Genomic DNA, 13,137 nt, shown 5'->3' on the forward strand with positions numbered 1-13,137 from the left:
CACCATCTCTGGGGGCCGTGGCCCCTTTCCCACCCTCACCATGAAGCACGGGGTCCGCTGCCTCCTGGTGCCCACTTTGCCCCACATGGAAACTTATGTGCGGGCGATGTCGCGGGTGGTGTGGCCCATGGCCATGGTGGCGGCCTCGAAGACGTATGGGAAGATGGTCGTCTTCCTGGCATCTGAGGCCACCACCTCCGGGCGGTGGAGACGGGCCTGATGGTGAGGGGCATCCACGTGTGGAGCCCCTGGGCATACAGGTGATCCTCACCTCTGTCTCGCCCTTCCTCCCCAACGCCGCCCTTCTCCCTCTCCTCTCCACCCTGGGGAAGCCCCTCTGCACAATCAGCCCGCTTCCCCTCTGCTGTAAGGGGACCCCACCTTCCACCACGTCCTTTCCTTCTGCCGGCAGGTGCAGCTGCTGCTGCTGCCAGCAGCACATGGCGAAGTGGCGCTCGAGGGGTTGTTTCTGGTGCCCCATCAAGGGGCTCAGTGCCGGGTCCACTACTCAACAGGGGAGGCTCGATGCTACCACTGCTGGGCGACGGGGCCCATATGGAGGGATTGCCCCCTGGCCTGGCAAGGAGGGAGGCCCGGGACCCAGGAGGGTGCCAGCCAGGCCAGCGGCAGCGACACTAGCCATCCGGTCCCTGTGGCCGTCCCTCCTTCTCCTCCGTCGTGGGACGTCACCTCCGCTTGGGCCCCAGGGTTGTCCCCCGGCAGTACGCCCAGGCGGGCCCTGGAGCAGTCTCTGTGCGGGTGGCGGAGTCCCCCTCAGTGCAAGGAATGTTGGTCCTGGCAGGAGTCATCAAGATTGGAGATCTACTGGACTATGACGGGGGGACTTGGTGGATCCCCGGGCTCTGACTCGGCGCATGGGGCTCTTCACTCTTCGAACCCCCCGGCGTGTACTCCAGGAGGTGAAGGCAACCTTGCCCCCTGCTGCTCGGGTCTACCTCAAGTGGATCTTGCAGGAGGGCACTCACCGCCCCCCCCTCAGTCCCAGCCCTCCAGCGCTTTCCATCAGTCCCTGGCCCCAGCCCCACGAGCCTCTCCTCCTCCTCCAGGGGGAGGGTCCTTTAGCAGTGGGCAGGCTCGCGCCCACCCACTTCCCAGCTCACAAATAATATCCCTTTTGTAGCCATCTGGCCTGACTTTACCACAGTTGTCTTTGGATACATGAGCAGGGAAATATCAAATAGGGAGGTAGTATTATGGCTTTAGTGCAACCATTACTGGAATACTGTGTCCATGTCTGGTGTCCATGCTTCAAAAAGGATGTTGAAAAATTGGAAAGGCTTCAGAAAAGAACTATAAAAATGAGTCAAGGTTTGGAAAACCTACCTCACTGTGATAAGGTAAAGATGCTAAATCTACTTAGTTAATCCAAGAAAAGATTAAGAGGGACTTGATCACAATCTACAAGTACCTACATGGGGAAGAGATTTCTGATTGTAGGCAGCTCTTTTATCTAGCAGAAAAAGGCAAAATCCAATGGTTGGAAGCTAAAGCTAGACAAATTCAGACTAGAAACAAGCTGCAGTTTTAACAGTGAGGGTGATTTACAACTGGAACATTTTACCTACAGATGAGGTGGATTGGAGTCCTTCAGTCAAGACTGGATATCTTTCTAAGGAGTATGTTCAAACAGAAATTATGGGGTTGATGCAGAAATTACTGGGTGAGTTCTATGGCCTATGTAGCTGAGACTAGATGATGATGATCTCTTTTGGCCTTAAAAATCTGTGAGTCCCTTACACCAGAGTACCTCTATTTTTTTAGTTTATGCAAAATGGATCTCCAAGATAGATCACTTTACAAATGCATTACAATTAGTTCCCAGGTCATATGTGAAAGACGTTTCAAAGGCCAAGATTAAAAAAAAAAAAAAAGTATACTGTAATAAATTTTGTATGCTGTAATCTGTCTGCTAGAATTAGAAATCATTCAGTTAGTTTTGCAATGATGTATTTTTCTGTATAATCTATTTTACTTTCCTTTTTTTATTTATTTATCTTTTTAGAGAGTTTTTGGATGCAGTTTACCTAATACAATGTTGCAGGATATATAAATTAACTGGTTTAGAAATCAGTCTAATTTTGGAGCTAACCTAGTGGTGGAATGCAAAAAGTAAACCAACAAATGGCGAAAAATACATTACATTGTTTTTTAGGTCTCCTACTTGTAATACTTTTAAGGTGATGTTAGTAAATTTGGTAAGGAAAACAACTGCATATGATTTGTATCTTTATACTATCCTTTTAAATTTACAAGAAGATCTGACCATTTGCAAAGCACAGATGAGCTGAGTGGAATGAGACAGCTGATACATCATCTGAGTTTTTTTCTTTTAAATTTGGTCAGTTGCTTCACAGGGAAATGAAGGTTCTTCCTCTTTCTTAGCCACCAAACTCACCTGTACTTCAGAGGCAGCCATGTTGCATTTTACCAAGTTTCAGAAACTAAATCAGGAATTGTTTAAATGTTCCTGTGATGTTGGCCATCAGGGGAGCTATGCTGAGATATCTTAAACAGGGCAAACTACAAAGAATGGGGTAGGCAAAGCCCTAAATACTGGTGGTTTTTCTTCCGTAAGATATACCAAGCCAGCAACAAACAGGTTCTGATAATCTCACTGGTCGTTCAGTAGACAAAATATAGTTCTCTTAAAACTATCCAGCCCTTTGGCTAGCATCCAGACAGCCAAGTCAAATATGATGGGGATTACTGAAAATCTTTATCCATCTTATGTAAAAAAGTTCTGTCAATCCCAAAGGATTGGACACATTACGAAACAGGTCAATGCATAGTTCAGATCTTACCCAAATACACGCTTAAAGCCAATGTTTATTAACTAAACTAACATTTATTTTTAAAAAAGGACAGAGTAATGGTTAAAAGGTCAGTATACATACACAGATGAAAATAAAGCTCTTAGGTCAAAGTAGAGGTGATAACTGAATTGCAAAATTCTTAAATTGCAAAGTCTTTGAAATTACCCAAACAGGTTGGACGTCATCAGTCCTTATTTAGAGCGTCTTTGTTAGAAATCCAGTCCAGAGAAATGAAGACTAAATAATCCATGGGCAGAGTTTGTTCAAATTCTCCCATGAGAATTAGCAGGGTGATTCCAGGCTGGTGCTGGGATCTCAATCTTGCGATCCAAACTTTCTCTGCTGAGCTTGGACAGATTTGAGATTAAAAAGGATCAGTCCACTAGAGTCTTTTATAGATCCATGCAGGCTGACCAATATTTTCTTGACATCAGGTGCCTCCTTGAACAATTAATAGATGATTACTTGGGACTCTGAAGTATCATCTCCTATGTCCTGTGCACACTGGTAATTAGTGACATGAGCACAAAGCAATTGGCCATTTACAGGTATTTACTACTTAAACTTCAAAGAGAAATACAAACAATAGTATTGTTACATTCAAAGTTCCGTCTAAATGTTCCTATGTTCCTTTTGCACTCTTAATCAATAGACAGTGGTGGACAGGAAAGCAGTTTATCCACACTGCTAACCTCTAACAAGAGATATGTAAACAACATCAAATAACTACCAACAATACACTTGCATATCAAATCTCTAGTCTACTTATGAGAAATGACCCTCACCATCATTGTATTTTCCTATAAATATCTTTAAAGGTCAGATTTGGGCCATGCAATTTGTAAAGTTGCTTGGCTTTTTCGGGCCTAGGGTCAATTTATTAAATTAAAAAACAAACCTAGCTTTCTGCAAAGCACTGAAGACTGCAGGAGCTGTATGGAATGAGGAATCACATTTCCCTTTGAAGTTTGACCACCCACTCTCACCAGACCATTGCAGAAAACCACACTTCACAGGAAAATGCTGCGTCCGTTGACTGGCACTAGCTGCTGTGCTCAATAGTTCTTTGAAGGTGTCAAGCTCCTTTTTGTTTGGCTGTGTTTATTAATAAAAGTCTTTGCCAATACTAGCCTCTGGTATTAGCAAAAACTTAAGAGAACTGGCACCACAGGTGATTCATGGTTTAGAATCTCACTGGACAAAAATGTTCTTTTGTGCCTCTTGCTGATTTTGCATTTATGCTTGCTTTCTTGTTTCCCCTTCATCATGTTCACCCTCTTTCTTACTTTATTTTTCCAAATAGAATAAAAGATTCATTATACAAGCCTTGAACTTTTTAGTCTAAACATAATTGTATTTAAAAATCAAAGAAGTCCTGCTCCCTACACTTCCCTTGATGTGTTGCCTGCCTTGTACATATGGAAGCTGAATTAGGAGTTACTTTTTGATGCAAAACGACAGAAAAATGAAACCCAGATAAGATTATTAAATGTAGGAACAATTTTCTGCCCATTACAAATGCATCATTGTATTAACCTGAGTTTATTCTCTCACTAACTGGAGCATTAGTCGCATTTAAAATATTATAAAGTGGAATATTAAAATTGTTGGCAATGACAATTAAATCAGAATACTTCACTAGGCTTGTCCTCTACAGTTCAACTTTGTTCAAGAAACAAACCTAAAAACCAGTGTGCCTCTAAAAAGGAATGCATATAATTAAAGGTAGCTATCTGTTGCCCTCTTTTCTTTAAATCCTACATCTAACTAAGATTTAAATATGTTTTTAATATTATTAATAGTAGTAATTGTTTGTATTGCTTTAGTGCCTAGAGGCCCCAGTCAAGATTGGAGCCTTGTTATGCTTGGTGCTGTACAAAGCACAAGTTTGTCTAATTTGAGACCACATTTAACAAGTGGCTGTGGTAAACAAGAGTAAGGAACTGGAGGGGGGAAATCAGAGTTACAAAAATAAGATCAACTGGTTACATATTGATCAGCTATTGTGTGATTTAATGGAGCCTGATAACTCCAAATCATCTTAATTAAAACAACTAGCTATCCCCAACTGCCCCACAACCAACCATCAATGACTGGCTGCCATTTTGTAGTCATATGCAGTGTTGTCGTAGCTATGTTGGTCCCAGGATATTAGAGAGATAAGGTGGGTAAGGTATTATCTTTTATTGGGCCAACTTCTGTTGGTGAGAGAGGCAAGCTTTCAAGCTTACATAGAGCTCATCTTCAAGTATGGGATATTTATTCTGAGTGTCACAGTTAAAAACCAACATGGAAAAGATTGTTTAGCATAAGTAGTTAACATTCAGGGGATCATTCAAGGTGATGTGGCCTGGTAACACATCTCCAGTTCCAGGAAAAAAAAAAAAAGATGGGGTGAGGGGTTTAACGGGTTATAGATTATTGTAATAAACTATAAATCCAGTTTATCTATTCAGTCCATGACTTTTAGTGTCTAGCAAAGTTATGAATTTAAGCTCCCAGGCTCATCTTTTGAAAGTGTTATGCAGGTTTCCTTTGAGGATGAAGACTGAGCAATCCGATATGGAGTGATCGCTTTGTGAAAAGTGTTCACCCACAGGTGATACGGTGGTTTTGTCTTTTATCATTTTCCTGTGTGAGTTCATTTGAGAGCGTAGTAATTGTCTGGTATCACCCACATAGTTGTAATTGGAGCATTTACTGCACAGGATGAGATATACCACATGTTGTGATAGGCCTGTGTAGGACCTATGAATCTTGAAAGGTCCTTCAGTGTGGTGTGTGGTGGGTGTTGATCCTTGTAGCAGTGAAGATATGTCTACGGGTTTTGAATTTGTTGTTGTGGCAGGATCTGGTGCCATTTTGAGTTGGTGGGTCCTGGTCTGTGGGGAGCTTGCTTCTGATGAGATTGGGGGGGGGGGGGGATTTGAAGGCCAGAAGAGGGGGTTCAGGAAAGATGATTTTCAGGATATGGTCCCCATCGAGTATGGGTTGTAATTGTTTGATGACACCCCATATGGGTTCCAGCGTGGGGTGGCAGGTGACAACTAGGGGTGTGTTGGCCAAAGGGGTGTTATTTCTGTATTGAAGCAGCTTCTCTTGGGGTATTTGATATGATTGACTTCTCTGGTTGAGTGTCCTTGTTTGGTGAAGGGGGTTTTAAATGTGTTAAAGACTACATCCCAGACTTTCTCCTCGGTGCATATTCTGTGGTATCTGAATGCCTGGCTGTAGATAACAGATTTCTTGGTGTGTTTGGCGTGGTTACTGGGTCTGTGAAGGTAGGGGTGGAGATCCATGGGTTTCTTATATATAGTTGACTATAGGGCTCCATTACCGAAGCTGATGCTAGTGTGGGAGTGTTTAGAGAGAGTTTAATAGATGGGTGGTGGTGGTTGTTGAAGTTGTGATGGAAATTTTTTCCCCCTTGTTACTGAAGGGGTGTTAATGGGCCACTTTACCTTGAATGGTCCCTTGAAGTAAGTATTATCTACTTATGCTAAACAGTCTGTTCCACTTTGTATTTAACTGTGACATAGCCTGAATACATTTCCCAGATCTCAAGAAGAGCGCCTCCTTGTAAACCTAAAAGCTTGTGTGTCTCATCAACAGAAGTTGGTTCAATAAAAGTTATTATCTCACCCACTTTGACGTTGTAGTCATCACAACACAAACAGGTGCTGAGGAGGGATAGGAATGGGCGGGGGGGAAGTGGTTTCTGAATTAATTCAGAGAGGGTGGTCCATGGATAAGGAACAGTGTGGAAGAAAGCAGAGAACCGCAGTCAAGTGAATGTTCAAAACTGGCGTTGGTTGAGCAGAGTGGATGCAAATGATGTGATAAGAGACAAGAGCAGATATTTAGAGAGGGCAGAGCTGTGAAGAGCTTTTAAGGTGAGGGCAAGAAGTTTTAACTTCATGTGATGGAGGAGAGGGAGCTAGTGCAGGGATTCAAAGAGGAAGGTGATAAAATGATCAAAATGTCAGGCCAAGAAGATTATATTAGTAGCTGTGTTATGAATGGATTGGAAAAGGCATTATGTCTGTTTCAGGCTGGACAAAAAGAGGGTAGCTACAGTAATCAAGACATTAAATGTGAGTCTTAATTTGAGCTTTAGCAGTGTAGATATGAAAAAAATCTGATGTAGAAAATATTATGGAGAAGGAAGAGGCAAGATTTGGACTCTGCCTGGATTTTGAGACAAGGGAAAAGGAAAGGTGGAAAATGTCCTTCAGTTTGTAGGCCTGAGTGAGTGGAAGGATGGTAGTGTCATCAGCTGCAACATGAGAGAATGGTGGGAAGAGAGTGTGGGAGAAAACACTAGGGAATTCAGTGTTGGCCAGGTGTGGAGAATACAGGAGTTGTGTATTATTTTTATGAACATTGTATGCACTTTATTTTATTTTTTTTATATTAGCCTGTCTGACTGCAAAAAGTTAAATCAAAGGAGGCTGTTAGAGAGGAAACAGGAAACGAAACAATGACAAGGACAAAGTACTGCCAGAGAGAATACCAAAGGTCCTTTTTAGGAAACAGTGGAGATGCTATTAATTGGGTAATGTCCATCTGCCTGGCTCCAGCTAGGCTAGCAAGATTCATTCTTTCTGGGCCCAAACCTAGGATCAAAGGGAATACTAAAACCCTGAAGACTTTGGCCTAGGGAAAAAGGGGGACTGAGTGGGCAGCACTGGCTGGAGGTGAGTCTTTGGCAGAAAGAGACACAGAGGATGCTGCAGGGATTGTCTGACACTCACAGCTTAGGAACAGAGGGCCTGGGCATAGTGGACCTTAATTAAACTTTATTTTCTTGCTAGTGTTAAGAACCAGCCATATAAGCCTTTTGTTTTTGGTGTCCCTTTTCTCTGTTTGCTCTACACCTTTGGGTTAATAAATAATTATTTGTTTTAAAGAAGCTGTTTCTGAGTCACTTAAATCAATCTGTTGCATCATATGGTCTCTTGCAGTTAGGTGATGCCACATGCCAGATTGCATCGTCTTCCTCTCCAAGGTTGGCTGAAGTCAGTCAACAGACAAACAGATAGAGCATGAATTTGCCAGTGTTTGTTCCCAGGAATGTCCTTTCATCACTACTCCAGTGGAATGATCCTCAGAATGTCTGTCAGCAGGTGAATTTGCATCTCCAACTTCTACAAACATTCTGGTGACAGATGTCTCCAAAGAGGGATGGGGAGCACATGTTGCTCATCTGCAGGCCTAAGGTTTATGGTCTCGGATGGAATCCCAACTACATATAAATATACCTGCACTCAGAAACATTCATCTGGCTTGCAGGGCATTTTTACCTCTGATTCAGAGCACTACTGTCTAAGTTTTGACAGACAATACTACAGTGATGCACGACATAAACAAACCAGGTGGAACAAGATCATCCCCTTTCAGAAGTGGGGGTCCCTTACCACAGACCTCTTGGCAACCAGTCTAAACAAATATCACGTTTTGCTACAGGGGAGGAATGAGTCTGGGTTTCCTCTCAGATGCATTTCTGATTTGCTCAGACAGGAATCTGTTCTGCTTGTTTCTCCTAATCCCTAGAGTCCTCAGGAAAATAAGACTGCGCAGGGCTCATGTCTTCTTAATAGTCCTGGCATTAACACAATAACTTTGGTACTCAGACATGGTACATCTATCATCTATCAGTTCAATCACAATTCAAGCCGGTCACTCTGGACATCATATTGCAGGATGAAGGTCTGATTCTACACCCTGGACCCAGTGTTTCTACATCTCACAGCTTGGATGCTAGCTGGTTGAGCCTGGAAGTTAGGCGCTGTTCCGAAGAGGTCCAGAACATTCTCACTGAGAGCTGAAAACCATCAACAAGGTTTACTTACAGAGCCAAGTGGAAACAGTTTTTTCAATATGTACTTCTGTGACCCTAACAGCATTCCAGTGCCAGAGGACAAGGGACTCCCTGGTATCTAGCAATGAATTTCAGCTGACCAAACCAATTCAGTGTACCTCAACTCACTAACCTCATAATGTGTATCTAGTAGATGTTATGTAAGGTATCACAGGAAAACTAGTAACACATGGATCACTAATATTCTTGTGTGGTGTATGTACAGTAAACCACAAAGGACTGTACAGTTGTGCTGGAAATATGGGACTGAAATGTATTCAAACCAAAAAGTCTGCTAAACAAGTTTTCCTAGACAAAGGAAAGACTGACACCCCTATCCAGGTGAAATTAGAGTCAATTGGTTATTCATTTGCATATCACAGGTTGCAGGAACAGATCAATTTGCACTGTAGCAATCATCAGTGGGGGAGGAACCAGCACAGAGTTTTATTCTCCAGACCTCCTGGCTCCTTTATCCAATATGAACTAATTAACTTTATCTGGTAGTAGCCTTCAGAAGAAGGTGTTTCAAAGGTTCCCTGGACTACGAAAGAGAGGAGCAAAGAACCTCTGGATTATCCTTCATTTTAGGAGACAAACAAACCAAGCAATTTGATCTCTGTGATGGATCCTGGCCAGTAAAAGCTGGAAAGGCAACTGTGGGTATAAAAAAATCCACTTGAACAAAGACTCTATCTCGTTAGTTTAAGTTTTAGTCTTTTTGATGTGTGTTTTCACTTTTATTTGCTTGTAACCGTTTTTACCTTTTATCCCTTTTACTTGGTATCACTTATTCCCTGTTCTTTTATAATGAACTCATTTTGCTTTCATTATAAATCATCACTGCTGTGTAAGTTCAATGAAGTGTGTGCTTCTAGAAAGCTGACAGGTTGGAGTGTTTGTCTCCTGTAGAAACAGCGAACTTAACATTTTCTCTGTGACGGTCCAGTGAGCGGGAGTAGTCGCTGCAGGAGGATGATTTGGGGGCAAATATGGGGCTGGAAGAATACTAAGGTCAGTCTGCAAAGAGTAACCAGGTTGAGCAAAGCCTGGGTGAGGCTTGTGGTCTGATGGCAGGCTGTTGGAATCCGAGCTCTGAGCTGAAACAGCACAGCCACAGGACACCCAGGGTTCCAAGGCACATGATGATCTAACCCCTTTCTGGCCTAGGTGAACCCCAAAACATCACTGCTTCTAACCATAATTTACACCCTGTAACATCTATTTCTATCATCCCATCCTACAGTAACCAAAATGTTGAGGGGGTTAATGCCATGTTTCCTGCCAATTAAGAATTTTTTCCCTTCCTGGGACCTAAATGTAGTGCTATGTCTGTTTGAATCCGTGTCGTCCTGTTATTTGTATCAATTGTCTATTAAGATACTACCTCTGCTCTCAGAATGCTCAATACTCTCAAGAGATACAACAGCGAGCAGCAAAGGTGATAGCGACCAGCAGTGAGTGGCAGCAAGAGGCAGTAGAAACAGCAGGCACTGATGGCACTGAACTATCTTATGCTACCTTCTGTAAGGATAGAGTTACTTTTCATCCTCATCCTAAATTTCTGCTTCCAGTGGTCTCAGACTTTCACTTAAATCGATTTATTCGCTTGCTGGTGTTCTTTCCAAGACCTCATTCATCCCCTGCAGAGGCTAAACACTGCACTTCGGATGACAATAGCTATCTTGTATTACCTCAAAAGGACAAAAACATTGCATAAATCCCCAAAACTATTTGTATCTTGGTAATCCAACACAGAGATTCTCAAAATAGGTGTCAGACTGCATTAGCATTTCTATCAGCCAGGGTCTGAATGACCTCTCCCTGGACATCTATTGATGAACTGGGGGAAAAGACCTCAGGACCAGCCTGTATTTGCATGAATACACCTACTCTGCCTAGGTGATCAGCCGACAGACCTGCTTTTTTAAAGTGATCAATTTCAGCTCTTTTGGGTTAAAATTCACTTTACTCTTGCATGCAGGAGTAATGAAATGTTGTGATCCTTATTGTATAACTAAAGGGCAGCAGAACTGCACTGACTATGCCCTAATTGAGGAGGGGATCACCCTAACTGAAACCTCATGCACTGAGTGGGGGATAGTGATGTCAAATCCAAGTGAAAGTGGGGGATTGGTGTTCCTACCTAATGGTGTGGATGTTGTTTAAAGAATCTTAGATACATGTAATCAGCCTAAGTTTAAAAGAGACAGGTGAGCAGATTCAGCTGAGACTCCTTGTTTCTGCTCAGTGATCACTAGAAGAGGGAACTGTTACTTATCTTGCAGTAACTGTGATATTTGAGATTGTTTGTCCACACAGATCCCACAACCTTCCCTCTAATGTAGAGCCCTTTAGCCTGGGGGATTCTGTAGCGGTGAAGAAACTGACTGGTGGGTGGGGCTGCTCTACATTTTAAACCACTGGAGAAGAGGCTCAAGGGCATGCAGGGTGCATGTGCAGCTTCAGGCGAAGCTGCTGGCCAGAATAATCGGATCTCGAATGCATGGGGCACATGCATGCACATCTAGAGTGGGATCTGAGTGGACAAAACTCAAAGAACCAGTTACTGTAAGCCAAGTAACATTCTTCCTCAAGCATCAACACCTGTTCTCATGCCACCAGAGGGATAGCCCCACAGGAACACCCCACCTCTCCATGCAAAGTTTGGTGGTTTTCCTAGCTAGCACAGTAACTTTTGTGGGCCTGTGTGCCAATCAAGGCTTTGGAATTACTGCAGGAGCATCCAGGCTTTAGGATCTGGTGAAGCCATTTGGCTTTGAACTGTTAGGATGATCAGAATTTAAATATCTCAAGAAGGGGAAAACTAGTGACTGTGGTTTCCCGACCATCCTTTTTAACTGCTGCCAGAAATATTGCCTTTAGATATTATCCAAAATTATACTTGGTATTTATTTACTATACTAAATTACTGTAATATGAAAGTAATATATTAATATCCTCCCTTTCCAAGCGAGTAAAGCAAATTCTGAATATTCACTCCTGTGCAGATAGCCAGCACTAGGTCTATCAGCCAGATAAATATTTTGAGGATTTACGTAGGGCATAGGCTTAGAGCAAGCTCTCTGCCCCAGGGTGCTTTTTACCCTATGTGAATTTATCTTATGCTTTGCTTGCTCAGAATGGTAAGATATTATTACAGTTTGCAATTTCAAATTTTTTCAAAGACAAAAATCAGAGTCTAAAGAGCAACATGAACTGAAACATGCTGTAAAATCATTACTTCTGCCATCAGAACTAGTGTTACAGTCAAGTCTTAAAAGGTTACATGTCTTACAAAGAACTACTATATTTACTACACCACCTAAATGCCAGACTGTGCCAGGAATCTTTTTCAGTCAACAAACATCTAACACAGTTTATCCTGGACAGTAGAAGTAACCAGCAGAAACAGCTTTCTAATTCAAATGAAGTGTATAAATGAAATGAATTGAATTACAATTTCAAATATAGCTATTGAAAAGAAAGTTTTCACCAATGAAGGGTGGCACAATAATTTTTTATATTGTTCTGAGGTTTGTTGTAAGAAAATTAAATATATTTCCTAAAGCAGCAGTAAGTTTTGCTTCCTAGAAAACTCATATTTTGGCTTTTCACTTCTGCAGTACAGACTGTTCTTTCTTCCTTTAACCAGACACACAGGCTGCACAGTGCCATATGAAATACCCAACAGCCTTCTCTGATCTCAAACTTTTTTAAAAAAAGAACAAACTTTTACACATTTTCACATACTACTCACTCTAGACATACAGAACATAATGAAGAGAGAAACAAGATGTTCTCACACTTACAGAGTCCAACTAAAACCCAGCCCAGAATATCAGCAACAAAATTAAACTCAGATAAAACATATGATTACTGAAATTAAAAGCATGCACTAAATTCCTACCTAAAAGATATACTCTACCTCAGAAATTATGGGCTTGATGCAGGAATCAGTTAGGGAAATTCTATGGGTTGTGATATGAAAGAGGTCAGCCTTAAAATCTGTTTATATTACTTGATTGTATTTCGTGCTATCTGAATATTAATCGCAACAATGAATATCCTCAGATGTGCAAATAGTGTCAAAATCACATCCCATGGAGCCTGTCAGAGATTAGGGTTCAAACTGGACTAAGTTTGGGAGTATGTCTACCTCCATTTTTCCCAGATGGTAATCCAGAATGGCAGACAAATGAATACCAGAGATTTTATAGCAGACATACTTACTGAAACGTGCAGCATCTCCTCCACCATTCCTCATTGACTCACTTTTCTCACTCAATGCTGAAAAACATCCAAAGTTCATTAAATAAATAGAACACATGCTATTCCTAGTGGAAACATCAATTCCTTCACTAGAAAAAAATTCTCAGCTATCCTCAGAGAAAGGAAAACATTCTGGAAGAGTTAATGGTTTTAGATCTCAAGGTCTCAAAA

Source organism: Emydura macquarii, unplaced genomic scaffold (genome assembly GCF_026122565.2).
Source record: "Emydura macquarii macquarii isolate MOO-44397 ecotype Brisbane River unplaced genomic scaffold, CSIRO-AGI_Emac_v2 contig_383, whole genome shotgun sequence".
In the NCBI taxonomy this organism is placed as follows: Eukaryota; Metazoa; Chordata; order Testudines; family Chelidae; genus Emydura; species Emydura macquarii.